Genomic DNA, 9,954 nt, shown 5'->3' on the forward strand with positions numbered 1-9,954 from the left:
CACAGAAAATTGCAGCATAAAAGACAGCCAAATATTTATTTTCAAACAACTTTTAACACAGAAATTTATCAAAGTCCAAAGTCTGAAGAGCGCTGAGAAAATAAACACAGGCTTGAGTTTTGTGAAAAAAAACAACATGTGCATCTGTATTTGTAGCTGACAGTATAATCTGGCAGTAAAAACTGGCAGAAAAAGTTGATTCTGAGAAAATATCAGAAGTGCTTTTTTTAGATGCTGAGAAAAAACAGTTCCTAGGAGGACTCTCAATAGGATGCTGGTATAGGGTGTGGTATCATTTTATGGTTTTTCTTACAGCGTGCTACCTGTGTTGGCAAGCTTTACAGGCAAATGTCTTGTTTCCTCTGCAGCATCCCATGAGTATTCTCTTAGCCTAGCTGTGATGTTATTTACTGCGAAGTGAAGCTGTGTATCATAATTGAAGGAGGCTTTAGAGCATGCCACTGGTGTCTTCACCTGGCTGATGGAAATACATTCTTTACACCGTCTTAAGAATTCCCTTGGATTTTTCAGGTGCCCGGCCTAATTTAATCTGCCTTTCTCAGGAAGGACTTTGCTAAGCTTTGTCTGAAGTTGGTCTAAATGAAGTATCATGTGAGCCAAGGACATGCAGAGGAGAGGACCAAAATAAGTTACAGAGGGCCATAAGTAAGCTTGCTTTCTTTTGACAAGCACTCTTCCCACCCCTAGACTGCCTATATATTCTTTTAAACTTTTTCATACATCACTGACTGCAAGTATTTCATTTGCAGGAGGTTAAGTTACTTTTAATCTTCAGGAGCTAACTTATGCTAAACCTTTATAAAATTTCTGAATATGATTGCTCATGCCCCCTTGGAGAAGATAATGCTTGCCTGAAAGCTGTAAGCCATTAGATCATTTTATAAATCATGTGTCTGAATTCTAAACAAAGCTCCCATCTCCCTGGCTCTGCCTTTTTTCTGTGTACCTTTTTTCTGCTCACCTTACAAGGATTTTTGACAGCTCTCTTAGGGAAAGGATTCTCCCAAAGACTCTGTAAGCTCTGGAGGTGAAGTGTTTATCTCCACCACCCGAACAGACTTGATCTGGTAGCACGCAGTTGCCTTGGGGTTATCTTCATTGCTGTTATTTATTTCTCTTCCCTGAAATAAGCAGCCAGGGATATAAATAAGGCAGCAGTAGGAATCTTTACCATGCCTTGAAATACAGTTTTGCTGACATCAAATCTGCATGCCCTAATCTGAAATTGTTCCTGCAAGTTCCTCTTTCCTGAGTGTAATGATTGCAGGAGGATGTCTCTGGTCACTTACTCATGCGCTGCTTTGCTCTGACGGCAGGAGAAAGCATAATGTCCTTTCCCACCCAGTCACATTAGAGGAAAAGGCGAGATGTGACCCCGTAATTTGTGCTTAACAAGCCAGCACGTGATGCAGTGACTCTGTCCTAAGACCCACGTCACATGGCTGGAATCGAGGGTGTGATTTTTTGCCTCACCCAATATTCCGTGCTTTACGCTTCCTGTGGTGTCAGGGCATACAGCTAACCTATACAAGCTATCGCAGCCTGCACTGAAGTTCTAGCTTAACGGTTCCCATCCTATGGCCCAGCAGTGCTTGTGGCCACGAGATAGTAGGTACTCAATATTGAGGCACAACGAAGTGCAGCATTGCTCTGGGCCTGACAGGGAGCTAGGTTCTGAAGATGCATGGGCCTAGGAGCAGCAAGAACGCCGTGGTGCTTGCCTTCCTGAACTGCTGCAGGTGGACAGGCGGTCCAGTAGGTTCTCAGGCATCCTCCTCACCCCCTTTTTTTTTTTTTCTCAGTGGCACTTTTGTGTTGAAAAGCCGCCGCAAATAATTGAACCCAGCAGCGCCATGAACAGCTGTGACCAGTTGTACTGCGGGAGGCAAGCTGGAGACCTGCCCGCCCGAACAGCTGATGAACTTTGTTTATTGTACCACAATAAAATCCCGCTAAGTGTGGGTGCTCATCACATCCCAGTGCCAAAGCTCACAGCAGGAGGACAGAGGGGAGGTGAATCTGAGTCACTGACCTTCTGCAGCAAGTCTCCGCGCCTCCTCTTCTCCAGCACAGATCACTTAAGACCTCTGTCATCTGGCACGTTTCCAGGGAAGCAAGTGCTTCTCATGCCTTTTGCTGGTGTTGCCCTGCCCCGAGGCAGGAGCTGGAGGGCTGTGACATGCAGAACCTCACTGTATAAGCTGGTAGACACAAGCTATTTGTTTCAAGGCTGGCAGACAAAACATTTGTTTACTAATGGCTGCCACAGACTAGCCAGGAATCTGAGGGGCTAGCAAGGGGCTAAGAATGAGTAATTCTGGCCTTATTTCTTGGCCTGTTGAGGTGTATCAGGCACTGGGAGTCAGGAGGAGACCGCTGATGAGAACCATTTCGGTCTCTTTCCTCCTGTGTAAGGTCTGTGCGCTTAAGGGCTGAGACTGCAGAATTCGTATTTACTGGGACTCCAGAGAGCTCAGCTGTGCTGCTCTCACTGGTACTGCCTGCTTAAAGGTACTACTTACCTATCAGAATTTTAACAGTTGATTGCCTGAGTGAATAATAACATAACTCAGGCTAGCAAAATAATCTAACTGCAGCCTCTAGTTACCTACGTGTGTTTGAGGAACAAGGGAAGAGATCAGCTTTTGACATAGACAGACTCAAAGCAGACACCGATTGCAGGTCTGCAGTTTCACACAAAAACACAGGCCAAGTAAACTGCAGTTAGCAGAGATTGTAAAATTTCTTTGCTTGCTGTGCAAGACATCTATTTTCACCCAATAAGATAGTAGGTAGAGATGGAAGACATCTAGCTTGTGATGCAGCAGCATACGTTTTCAGCTCCAGAACTGATCTGTGAATTCTTTTCAAGTCAGTAAGAAGTTGAGCAGAGGCTAACAAAATTAAAAACAAATAAAACAAACAAACAAAAACAGGATTCCTAGAGCATTATAACATAAGACAGCACATTTCAAATTTGCTTCCCCAGAGTCTGTCCTATCATACTCCAGGGGAGCATCCTTAACCTTCGAAAGGTTGAAGTGGCATTCATGTGGAATGGGACTCACAGGTCAGGAAAACGTGTGTCACTGGCTTGTTAATTTTAAGCATGCCCTTTGTAGGTACAGTTCACTTAGAATGGGGCACGGACTGCTTGAACTGTAGTCAGTCAGGTTGAATCCAAAATGGGGCAAATACACACAACAAGCCTCTCTCTCTGTCCCCTCTCTTCATGCCAGCGAATGCTGAAGTAAACAGAGGCACTTGGCAGCATTACAGAATAAACTGACTTGTGATTTGCTCTGCACTTTGGCACTGTCTATGTACAAAGAGACTGAAATCAAAGGGCTTGTGTCAGGGGCCAGGGTTTGCATCCACTCCTGTGGGATTCGGGCCCTGAATTCCCACTGACTCTAACGCTAACATTTTAGGTGGCGTATGTTTCATAATACAGGAAAAAGTATGTGATCACCAATTATTCTGTTTGAATGAGAGATTCTTTATTATTCATGGCATGTCCAGGGTTATCCAAAGATGTTTCCAAGGCTGGAGGGCAAAGCATCTTCTCTCCAGTGTCTTATATTGATGGGAAAGTGTGAGCCTGGTTCAGTAACTGACCTGGGTGACTTATATCACCATGTCAGCAAGGTGTCTCAGAGACCTGCCAGCTCCTTATATATATCTCTCTCTATGGTAAGAACAGAGATACATTGTAATGTGGAGATGTGGACTTTGTTGGCTTCCTGTTTGTAATTAATAATGAGGGGGAGGGGGCTTATAAAGCAAGAGGGAACACAATCCTGGACTGTTTTTGCATTTCAAGTACTGCACAGGTGTTTACTTCAAGGAAGAACAGCAGCAACTATGTTGTCTTTACTTCTGGAAGGGTGCCATCTTTCAAATGAGAGTGAAATAACTGAGGGTCGTGGCTTGGGTGACGGTCGGTCTCCTTTGTGAACTTCTTCCCAGCTTCCAGCTCTGACCTGAGCTTGCACTTGGGTTTAGCTGGTGTCTTCTGTGCCTTTTGTTGAGCCAGGTGGGATCGGCTCTGCAGCAGGACGGGAGAAAGCCCCTTTGTGCCCTGGATGATGATGTTATCACATGGAGGAGGGAAGCCACTTCTGAAATCATCCAGACCACTTTTTAAGAACCTCCAGCGCTGGCTGTTAAGCGAGTCGGAGAACCTCTGCTTGGTGTGCGTGGGCAAGAACCTTGACGACAGCTTTTCTTTGTACCTGAAATCAAAGACCTCCAGTTACTGCAGGAAATATTGACTGTATAAGGAGGTGTAAGCAGGCAAAGAGGGCTAACCACATCTGGCCTGTGCTGTGACACTTCAGCTCCACTGAACATGGCAGTGGAGTTCAGTGGCTGGCGCCCAAGCTGAATAACAAACATGCAGGGACATTCAGGCTCCGAGGGCTCAGGGTGTGAGAGAGGAGCAGTGCTAGATGCCGACATTCAGAAGCCAAAGTACTAGGTTACAAGCTGGAGGCTGAGGAAAGTGAGTTGCTTACATTCCCTATTTTCCCACAGACCTGTTTCCCAGGGAAAAACTCTTGTTCAAACCCCACAGACTCTGATGGGCACAGGTCTACTTCAGCTGGAGCTTCTGGAGGCAGGAGTGAACAGGCCAGAAAGAGATGAAAGCTAATGAAGGACCGCAGGGTCCTCACCAGACCTCGCTGGCTGCCTTGATCCCACTCACCATGGGGCTGCACTCATCCCAGCAGCTCCACACCGCGAGGCCCTGGCTGCCCGGCACGGAAGGTCAGAGCACGGGAGCTCCGGGTCACTAGGAGACTGCGTCCAGCGGCACCTGCAGGGCAGGGAGAGGCTCTCGGTCATGTAACTCCTCCCCAGGCTCTTTCTGGCTTCTCTGCCCTGTCTTTGGGACACGTGTCTCACACACTCCTCTTCCCCGTTCCCACGTTTGCCAGGTCTGCCAGGAGCCCTGCCAGGTGACACAGTGCCTTCCCAGCTGTTGCAGATCAGAAAGCTGAGCTCTGAATTGTGGCTGGCTTCTTTCTGCGTGGGCACAGCAGGTTCTCTTTGCTCTACGACTCTGAACAGCACGGGCACGTCTCATCTGAGCTCTCGGTTTCTCCCTGGGTGCTGCTGCACTTGTGCCTGTCACTTGGCGTGCAGAAGGTCCTCCCGGCAGCTCCAGGCTGTTTGCAGTGCTCAGCAGTAACAGAACAAGCAAACCTTGTTGGTCCTGCCGCTGCTTCAGGACCGACAGAATATCTGTGGTCTTGAAGGAGATCTGTCAGCCTCCATGGGCTCTAATCTACAGAGCTACAGTGACTCTTCCCATGACCTGAGGTGTCCTTGGGGAAGAAAGCGGGTGGAGAGTAGGGCTTACTGCCTAAGAGTGTGAGATCAAGCACTTGGGAAGCTTTGATGATAGTGTTCTTGACTGTTGCAACCTGCATTGGAGGAACATGCAGTCTAACAGCTATAACTTGATTTAAGGCAGTGAAGCTCTGGCAGTAGATTTACAGATTACATTGGCCTGACACTGAAAGCCGGGTCCTCAGCAAACTTGTTAGTTCATTTAGGTTGCCCCAACAGTGCCAAAAAACAGGGTCTCCCATACTCCCAGTGCATCTCTCCAAGCTCCTTCTCCTTCCTTTCCTAGCAAGATCTGTTTCACAGCTTCATGCCAGGTCACAGCCCGGCACGAGCAGCACAGGCTACGCATCCAGTAGCAGCATTCTCCCACCCCACAACGTATTTCCCCCTAGCATGGCCATGGTCAGCTTGAGAGTGCCCTAGTTCAGCAGCGAGGCCTCTAGCATTGCTGTGGCAGCAGCTAAAAGCGGATGTGTAACTGAGAGAAGAGGACAGAGCATGGGCAGGTGGTCCACGTGGTAGGGAGAAGAGGATGGGGGCTGATTAATTGTGGTCTAGAAGGGAGTGAAGCTGAGTGGGGAGAGAAATCTGTGTGAAGAGGAAAAGGTGGCCTGAGGCAATGCTCCGTCCTCCTCCGCAGGTGGCCCAGCTTGTCATCTCTGAGTCATGTGGACTTCTATGCAGAAGCGTTTAAGTTATATGCAGAAGCAGCTGATGAGTCAGGGAAGCAGCAAACCAGAGGAGAAGTAGCTGATGGGTGTGAGTAGTTGTACTTGCTAATTTTGGTAAAACTCAAATCATGAGGAATATGGCCATGTGCATGTGTTTTAAAAGGTACTACATGATCTGTATCCCAATTATCAGGTGCCTGTAGAGGGATGTGTTTGTAAGTCTGGCTTACAGTTCATGAGGTCTGTGCTTATTTGGCTGAAGAGCGTCAAATACATGAGAGTCAGGAAGGACCAAACTTCAGAACGAAGGATGTTTCTGCTGCTGCTCTCATAACAGTAAGTATTAATTTCCTCAGAAGAAACGTGCTGTAGCTAAATCTCTTGTCTCTTAAAAAGTCCTAGTCCCATATCTGGAAGTCAGTGCCTGGTCTGTCTGGTGCATTCGCTTCTTGCGCATCCATGTGCAGCTAAACCAGGAGCAAAGTTACTGCCCACAGAAAGCAGCTCTGCTCACAGACCTTTCCAAGGTCTCTGCTGAACCTAATAATTGCAGGGTGGTTCTGCCCTATAGTGAACTGCCTTCCTGCCAGCAGTTTGTTGTGCGTGGGAGTAATGAGGTAAAGCTTGAGTACAGGGAAATGTGATCGCTACCAACTTAGAAGCCTTTCAGAAATTTCTCAACTCTCAGCTGAAAACAGTATCTTATAATTACATTATTTTATTAATTATGCATACAGTGCCAGACACATACATAATATGTGTAAATTCATTGATGACAAGCACGTAGATTAGCTGGGCTTGAAAGGCAGATGAGCTGTCTCTGAAAGCATTTTCCTTGTATAATCCTGATCCACTTGGATGTTTCCCAAGAGCTGCTCCTCTAAGACTGGGAGTGTACTGCATGTAAACCTTCTGCTATTCTTCTTGGCCCATGCTGGGAAACATCCAACCAGCAGGGGCTCTTTGTGGTGAGCTGTCAGGAAAATTGAAATGTTAAGGACCTGCAAGTTACCTGTAATATGATTTATGGTCTGCTGGCGAGCTGGGCTGAGTTAAATGGCAGCGAGTGGTTAAACTCCTGGCAGTATGCAAAAGAGGGGGATGTTCCACCATCATAAAAACATCGTTCTTGATAACTAGATCTCAGTCCCTACAATCTTTACCCCTGATCTTCTTCTACTGAACATCCCAAAGGAAAATAAAGGTAGGATTCAGTAACACAGTGGTGGAGGTAAAAGTAAATGGAGCACCACAGATACACAGATGAAAGCAGGCTGTAAACATCACCCAGCAGGAGGAGACGGGTGGAAAAGCATACAGAAGTTTTAGATTGGACAGAAACGAGTAGAGTATTTGTTGAGTTAAACACTTTTCTATTTACAATTACATTCTCACTGTTGAGATGAAAAAACTCTTGGTTCTGGAAAGGCTGTTTTAAGTCTCTGCCTTCAGGTCACAGCTCCTAAAGGAAGAAAAGCAAGCTTTGGATCCAGTTAGACTTGGTGTGAACAGGTCTGTCAGCAGTGGCAGATGATTACATCACCCAATTCTGAAATTAGGACAAGCATGATTCCTATCTTGGGTGGAAAAGACCAGAGATCCATGAAGTGACATGAATGCAAATGAAGAGGAAACCAAAAGTACCCTACCCCTCCTATCCACTGCCTCCACCCCTCCATTGTGGCTAACATAAAACGTTCATTAAAGAATTATCTAGTAGTTATTAAATAACAGGAATTGGAGTAAGGATTTCTGGGATCTATCCTGATTTGGCTGACACCATGCTATACGATTCCCTACTTTCTTCTTTGACATGCTCTTTCCTTCCTTATATAGACCCCAAGGAGCTGGTGTTACACAGAGCTGAAGAAGACACTTGACTATCTAAGTAAGTAGTGACTTTTATTTCTGAAAGATTCTCCCAGTGCATGGGACGGGAATATGCCATCCATGATTTAGTTTTAAAACAAGGTTTCTCATATCATTTTTCCACATGGAAATCTTGCCCTTTTCATCATGAGACACTGCAAAATTTAGGGGAGCCTGGCAGTATATGTGGATGATGGCAGTGGAAGAAGAGACAGTGACTTTTTGTGGCACGCTGTGATAAAAATTGAAAGGAGTGGGGAGACAGAGGAATAATGGAAGGGGCTAAGAAAGAAAAAAGAATGATGACATGAAGACTTTCCTATAAGCATGTTTAAACATTTTTCTGAATATGGGCCGTATCTGCCTTTTCCCTTTGCAATATCATTGGGATTTTGGAAAGGGAAGATATGCCTCTGCTTGTTTCAGGGGTTTGTAATTATGACACAGTGTTGCGCCTGGAGCCAGCAGTGCACCCACTGCATTCCCATGCTGCACTTCAGAGGCGGAGTCACTGTTCACGGGGCTATTTTAAATAAAACTGCTAGTACGCGGTTTCTTGACTTCCAGAGGTAAAATAGTTTGTCAAAAAAAAAAATAATAATAATAATCCACACTGGGAATCAAGAAAATCTGTATGGAGAAACAGCATAGTTTTGTGCATCACATGGGTAGATTTTTACAAACAAATAAAATCCAAACACTGAATTAAGCAAAAACAAAATTCTGCAGGAATCATTGCTTGATCTTAATGCATTTGTGCCATTGCAATGGCAAAGCAAATTTACATTTTTAAAAAAACGTTTGCATAAACCAGCATCCTCCTTAACATTATTAATAGAAATGCCTCATGGCTGTGATACATAGTTATGAAAAAAATGGCCTTGCATAAGTAGAAAAGTGTTTTCTCCTCTGTATTTATCTTGTTTTTCTTGTCTCTCTCTCTGATTTGGAGACAGTGGGCCTGATGACATACTTCTGAGTGCACGCATCAGGACATCCTCAATAGAAAATACAAGTCACGGAGCAGCTGAAATACTTTAGGTGAGAAAAGAACGAGGTCTCCACTCCACTGCTTCAGTAGCCACAGAGAATATTTAATGTTCTATGGGAAGAGACACCTGCTTATAAAAGTCATCATTACATCATACATCCCACCAAGGACAATGTGGCATAAGGGATGGTTTATGGTTTCAGAAGGGGAATTCCCATTGAAGATTATGCCAGGGGGACAATTCTATTGGTGTAGTTAAATTAACCTTCAAAAAGGGATTCTTTTATTTACTTTGTTGCTTGCTTTTTGGGGAGATGGTGAAGAAACTGAGTGAAAATCACCACTTGGGAGTGGGAATCTAAATAAACACTTGCTGGAAGAACAATCCTTCTTCTACCATGTGGGGGGAACCACAGTCATTCTCGTTTCCCAAACAGTTGTGAAAGGTGACCTCATAAACTTTCATAAGCAAATAAACGACACAGTAACATAACAGTGTCCCCAGCAACTAAAATGATAGGAAATAATGTTTATAAAGGACAATTCAGTCGATTTTAACAGGAAATCCATCTGATGGTCTACTTGCTTGCTTCTAGGGAAGGCATAACTTGAACCGGGCTGATGATGGCAAGCTGCTAGCCTCACGATTTGGCAGTGTGGGAGGAGAGGGAACTGGCTCATGGCTTCAGAAATGAAAGCGCTGGTAGCAGCAGGACTGTGGCTATGGGCCAGGAGTCCTGTATCGCTGGGGCTTTCCTTCCTTTTGTGAAATACAAAGGCTGTGACGGAGGGCAAATAGCAAAGAGGTGCTGGGAAAGCCGCTGCTGTGGGTATTTTTCCCTCCCGCTAGCAGTACTCCAGGAAGCAGTTACGGGTGGGAAGCTGGAGCAGCAGTGCCCACTGTCTTTTAAAGGAGAAAGGGATCCATCAATTTATTTCTTATGATAGGCTTAACTGATCTGTATTGAATTAGGGTAGAAGCTGATCCCTATGAAGCCTAATTCACTCTCGAGGCAGTTTCTGTTCCCTACAAGTTTTCCCCTAACC

General features: G+C 45.4%; 1 long non-coding RNA gene across 1 annotated transcript; it reads left to right on the forward strand.

Moving 5' to 3' along the window:
* The first annotated feature begins 5,978 nt into the window (after positions 1–5,978).
* On the forward strand, positions 5,979–9,005 carry LOC136790829 (uncharacterized). Its single transcript, XR_010831543.1, has 3 exons — positions 5,979–6,383; positions 7,884–7,935; positions 8,873–9,005. It is a non-coding gene; the product is annotated as an uncharacterized lncRNA (long non-coding RNA).
* The last annotated feature ends 949 nt before the right edge of the window (positions 9,006–9,954 follow it).

The sequence above is a fragment of the Anser cygnoides genome, chromosome 4, assembly GCF_040182565.1.
Source record: "Anser cygnoides isolate HZ-2024a breed goose chromosome 4, Taihu_goose_T2T_genome, whole genome shotgun sequence".
Classification (NCBI taxonomy): domain Eukaryota; kingdom Metazoa; phylum Chordata; class Aves; order Anseriformes; family Anatidae; genus Anser; species Anser cygnoides.